Source organism: Macrotis lagotis, chromosome 5 (genome assembly GCF_037893015.1).
Source record: "Macrotis lagotis isolate mMagLag1 chromosome 5, bilby.v1.9.chrom.fasta, whole genome shotgun sequence".
NCBI lineage: Eukaryota > Metazoa > Chordata > Mammalia > Peramelemorphia > Peramelidae > Macrotis > Macrotis lagotis.
This window is the reverse complement of record NC_133662.1, coordinates 89,254,309-89,260,698: the sequence shown is the minus strand read 5'-3', so window position 1 is coordinate 89,260,698 and position 6,390 is coordinate 89,254,309. Positions and strand designations below refer to the sequence as shown.

At 32.8% G+C, this 6,390-nt stretch overlaps 1 pseudogene; it reads left to right on the top strand.

Annotated features, from left to right (window-relative positions):
• The first annotated feature begins 1,086 nt into the window (after positions 1-1,086).
• On the top strand, positions 1,087-1,293 carry LOC141489796 (guanine nucleotide-binding protein G(I)/G(S)/G(O) subunit gamma-5 pseudogene; annotated as a pseudogene).
• The last annotated feature ends 5,097 nt before the right edge of the window (positions 1,294-6,390 follow it).

The following is a 6,390-nucleotide window of genomic DNA, read 5'->3' as shown; positions in this document are numbered from 1 at the left end:
AACCAAACCCTTATCTTTGTGAGATTGAAAGTTTCCTCTACCTATTATGTGATGTGGGGTGAGGACCTCTAAGCATCTGAATTTTTGAATTATTTTTAATAAGCTATATGTTGTGAAGTTTTCTGTCTTCTCATTTTGTTGATTTAGTATTGTTGCTTTTTATGGTATAGAATTTTAAAGAAGAATTTTTAATTTGAACTGGTTTATAGATGACAACTCTCCAATCTTGCATATATCCTCTAGTCCCATATAATTTCATGTCATGATATAAAAGTGCTTACTAAGGCTTAAAGAAATCTTACTAATGAATCCGGGATAAATCCATGTTTAAGAAAAAGCTCCATTATATAATTTAATCATTGAGATATTGTAAGCATTATCTTAGTTGAATTAATTTTTGTCAGTCCCTTGAAAACTAATTAGTAAATTATTGTTTTAGAACATTAAATGGCATAGGATAGTGAACTGTGACAATAAAAGAATAAGTCAAGTCAGTTAGAGAGAAAAGTCACAGAAATGTCTTTTTGTATTGTCTACATACTAAACTGTTTTTGTTGTTTAGCAAATTAATCATGTCCAACACTTCATGACTACATTTGGGGTTGTCATGGAAAATATAGAGGAGTGATTTGTCATTTCCTTCCCCATTTAATTTTTCAGATGAGTTAACTAAGGCAAACAGGATTAAGTAACTTGCCCAGCATCTCACAGTTAGTTAAATATATGAGGCCAATTTTAAACTCGGGGCTTCCTAACTTCAGACCTAGCACTCTGTCCACTGTACCACCTAACTAACCTGGGGAAATCATCAATGTAGTTAAGCACCTGCTTTTCAGGAGTCTTGAGAGCACATGTACCTCTAAATGCCACTGTATTTATTTGTAGACCAGCCATCAAAAACATTAATAGGTAAGCAACTTCATTGGAGACAGATTTAGGCATGTCTACTAGATGCCAATCAAGTGTCACACACATTATATTTGAAAATTTGAACTAGACACAAGGAGTAACCATGTTGAGAAGACCCACCACCACCACCAAGCACTGATGGCTAACAGCTGCCGTCTGACCCTGGCCTGTTGTGGCATGAAGAGCAGATCCAGTATTATCACCATGAAGAAAGAGGTGCAGCAGCTCCAGTTCTTGGCAAGGCTCCTCCAAATGAAGTTTTCTCAAGCTGCTGCCTATCTAAAACAGTTTTGCCTGAAAAATGTCCAAAATGATTCCCTGCTTACAGGGGTATACTCCAGAACCAATGCTTTTGGATCACAGAAAGTCTGTTCATCCCTATAAAATGATGACCTTAGAATTCTTGGGAAGGACCTCTGAATCTGGTCTTCTTATGTGGGTCAGTGACATTTGAGGTTCTGTGATGTGAATTTTGACTGTTGAAAGGAGAGAGAATTCTGAAGCCTGCACAAAACTTAATACATATATGTAACAATGTGCAAAGTTAATCATTCATATTTTAACTTGAATCAGACTTTCTCATCTACCTTATCAAATTTTTATTGATTTCTGTTTTGTACACTGTACAATAAGGTATTCAGAAGAAAAAATTAAAGGAGTACTAGAATTGTTACAATGGTAGTTCCTATGTTGGAGAAGCCTTTAATTTTGAATTCGGGATAGTGTGGCTGGAAAGTTGGCTTTAGAATCAGGAGACCCTGATCTCAAAGCTCATGTTTGGTATGTTTTCTTAACTTACTACTGTTCCAGGTAGCTCTCTAAAGCTGATAACTGCAGAAAAGTAGCAGACTTGAATCAGTGGAGTTTCCTCTCCCAGTCACTTTTCTACCAAAAATATCACAGATCAAATAAAAATGAGTGAACAAATTTTGTAAGTAAGATTAGATGAATCATAATTAATTCTTATAAAATTATCATTTAGCTACTCTTTTTCTCTCTTTTCAGAGTTGTGCTTGACTTCATATGGATTTTATCAGATGTGAATGAGAATACATGACTTTCCCCTACTGATTCCCAGAGTTTCCGGTGAACACAAAGCTTTACTAGGTAAATCACAAAAAAGAGTGCCCTACCCTTTTAGAAATCCTGGGAGAACAAATTAAAAATCAAACTACTGCATTCCTTGGAGAAAAATAGCTTGAAGTTATATAGGAATTTTTTTACTCTTAATAAATAGGAGACAACCTTAGTAGAGGATGGACACACATTTGGATGAGGGGAGGACATGTGAATTAGATAAACAGAACTTGCCTTACATATAAATGATTCCTTTACTGCTTTCTCCTTGCTTACCCTTTGCCTCTGAGAAGAGAAATGTAGGACATGGGGGAAGAAAAGAAACAAAAGAAAGGAGCAAATTCAACAACACAAATGGAGCAGTGTCCCATTTAAAGGGAAAATGAGATTAAAATTTCTCCACAAAGTCAAAGGTAGTCAATTGAAAAATAATAATGTCACATACTCAACTTGTTAAAGTCAATTTTTAAATGATAGATGGAGCAAAGGCCAGAAAAATATCAAGAGAAATCATGAGTTGCACATGTAGAACAGCTCTATGCCATGCAGAAAATATAAGAATTGCATATTCTGACAAAGGAGAGACAATTCAGGTGAGTAAAAACCTTAATTTTAAAGTGGAAAAATTATATTTCTTCAAAAGTCCCAACATTTCCCCAAGTTTCAGCACATCTGATAATCATATTTCCCTTGTTCCCTTTACAAATGGCAATGTGTCATTATAGCTATATTGGCATTCATTCTCCTGCTAGTTGACATGAATAAATGGGTTACAGACAGCAGAGTACTCACAGTGTATTAGTTCTTGAGGTTCTCTGGTGTCTAGTTGATTTATCTGTGAACATTTTCAATGACTATCCTGATGGAATATGCTGTGATGATCAATGTGAATGAGATGTATTTTCTGACAGAGCTAATAAAAAAAAGGCTAGAATGTGAACTATCACAGGAGGCTGAAGTTATTTGTACTTCGGTGGAGAAAAAAAAGTCTTTACTGCCTTTGACCTTTTTAGTGTTTTCTTGTGGCTAATCCTCTCAACAATCCATATGATTAAAATGTAATCACTTACAAAAAGGACCGAGAATATAAAAGATAGGAAAAAGTCAGTTATCAAACAACTCACAGAACAGGCAGAAATGAAGTTCAGTTATTTTAAAACATTAACTAATATAAAACCTCTGGATTCTAAGATTTATTAAATGGATTTTGAGGTGCTTGTTGATTGTTTCTATCATATAGTCTATAAAATGACTCTGATCATAACTCATTCTTCAATAAAACTAAAGTCCAAGTATGGAAAATGAGGTAAATTGTGTGGAGTTATCTTTTTGACATTAAAAATATAGAATATTGATATATTAATCTAAAACTTATTTTATATGTAATAAAACTGAGACCAGAGAGTTGAAAAAACTCCTCAGTTCTTCTCCATAAATATTTCACCAGAAGAATAGAACTCTCTAACACAAAGTAACAAAGCTGCATATTTATAAGTACTAGGACATATATTTTGCAATATTTTCTCATCTTTTTGTTATAATGAAGTTCTAAGCCAGGTAGTTGAAATAAGAGATAAAGTACAAACTTTGGTGTCAGAAAGATCTGAATTCAATTCATTCATCAGATACTTACAATTTGTATGACCCTGAATAGGTTACTTCACCACTGCCTGACCTAGTTTTTTTAATCAGAAAATGTTAAATATTAATAAAAAAACTACCATCCCAGATTTTTGCGATGATAGAATGAGAAGTAGTTGTACAATGTTTTAAAATCCTAAATAGTTATATGAATATTTCTGGTAATTTTTATAATGATGTCATTTAAGTTTCATTTTTCTCATCTATATATTACAGGCCATATTTTCCATCTTACCTATTTTGTAAAGATCAAATGAGATGATTTATGTAATAAATCTTAATTTTTATTTGCACAAATGTAAGGTGGTACTCATTGTTATAGTTTAAAAATATGAAAATTCATCTTTTCATGTTGCTGTTGATCTTATTCAGGAACAAAATTCTGCCTTGGAATTTCCTCATTCCTCAAATTAATAAATAATAATGATAATTGTACATTATGGTCCAGAGTTCAACCAACACTGATTCATGTTCAAAAGTCTCAGTTCATTATCCTGCATTACTCTATATCACACCAGGCCAAATTACACATTATTTCTAAAGAAAATGCATATAAAAGGAGAAAAGGAACACCAAGCTATGTAGCAATGAAAAAATTCTTACACAAAATATTAATCACAGTGCACAATTTGTCACAGATTCCTATGTCACTGCTAGGAAAAGAAATATTCCCTACCTGGAGAATTCACAATTGAAAGGCCAAAAATCAATAGGAACAGTTCTTTTCTTGTGAAGTTACATAGGTTTGCTTCTAGACTAAATTGCAGAAAGATCTGTTCTTCCTTGCAGTGATTATCAGGCCTGAGGTCTTTCAACGATTGACCAGCTAAAATCCCTTCAAGGAAAATGAATTTTTGACGACCTCTGTCAACTAGCATTAATGGGAATGTCTGAGGTTTTCTTTGGTATATGGGTTGAGGTGAATAAATAGTTTTCAATTCTCATTATTTCCCAGGCAGCTGGTATCAGTTCTATGTAAGAGCTCTTAATCTTCACTTAATAAAAGGGGCAAAGAACTTACAAAATTTCCTCTGAATTCTTCAAGTTACTTTGTAGTTCATGCTCTTCTTTAATCTCTCCTAAAAAAATAAAGAAGAAATTTGTCAGTACCTAAAAAAGTATAATGGGTACACAAGTATAGTTTGGAAACATTTTAAACATTTCTAAATTTAAAATAAAGTGATGACTAAAGTAATTATTCCCAATACATTATATAAATTTAGATTCATTCCAAAGACAAATATTATCTGTCATTTTTGTTAATTATCTGGAGCCTCTTCTTCCTTCTTTTTTCATCAGATTTGCCACCCTCCATTCCTCTGCCTTATAGGAAATAGTCTATAGAAAATACATCAATTCACGGAATTTTCCTGTTGTTTTAAAAATATGAGGAAAAGGCATCACATATGACTTAAGATAGGTTAAGTAACATTATACATAGTCAAATGAAGGTGGGAGAAAATATATCCTCCTTTCATTTGCCCTTTCTTTACTTTAAATTATTTAAATGTTCAGAGTTTGCATTAAAGGTTCCTGATTCATAGTACATTGTTTTTATCATTTTATACCTATTTAATGATATCTATTACATTAATTTTAATATAGACAACTTTTCAATAATGGGAAATAAACTAATGAAAAATTTCTAACTAAAAGAAATTTATGTGCCTGTGCTGTATTTCTCCACTTTTTAAAAAAATTTCAATCCAAGATAGTAAACTAATGTATTCAATCAGATCTTATAGATAAATAGATATATAGATAGAGAGAGAGAGAGACATTTAGATACAGATATATATATATATATATATATATATATATATATATGTATATATATATGCAAAGCTAATTGAACTGGAATCCAAAATATCAGATAATGCTCTGTTATAGAAAAGGTGAGACATAGAAATATGAAATTCATGAATTGTGTGACATCCAAATGACACTCATATGCCTTTACTGATTGATATTAGAGAATGACATGGTTTTAATTTGCTCAACAAATCTAACAACCAGAGGTAGAGTAATAGATTTTTTTTGGCAAAGCAAATGGAGTTAAGTGGCTTGCCCAAGGTCACACAGCTAGGTAATTATTAAGTGTCTGAGACTGGATTTGAACCCAAGTACTCCCGACTCCAGGGCTGGTGCTTTATCCACTGCGCCACCTAGCTACCCCCATTGGACAAATCAGAGCTCGAAATAGACCTCTGTGCACTAGAAACAAAGTACCCCAAAGTCATAAGTAAGGATCAAAGGATAACAAATTGAGGACTGGAAGAGATAGAAGTAACTATCATATGAATCCTCCCTTGTTTGATGAGAAAATTGAGATCCAGAAAAGTTAAAAAGCCTACTAACAATCCTATAGTTAGTAACTGAGAGAAGAAAGTTTTGAACTACATCCTTTTGCCCCAAATCTAAGGGTCTTTTGACTGAGTCATGGGCTTTTTTTTGAAAGATTTAATTTTGAATTTTACAATTTTACCCCAATCTTGATTCCTTCCCCCCTACCACCCACAGAAGGCAGATTGTAAATCTTTACATTGTTTCCATGTTATGCATTTATCTAAGCTGAATGTGGAGAGAAATCATATCCTTAAAGAAGAAACAGAAAGTATGAGAAATAGAAGAATTACATAATAAGATAGCATTTTTAAATTAAAAATAAGAGTCTTTGGTCTTTGTTCAAACTCCACAATTCTTTCCCAGGATATAGATTGCATTCAACAACGCAGACACCCCAAAATTGTGCCTGGTTTTTTC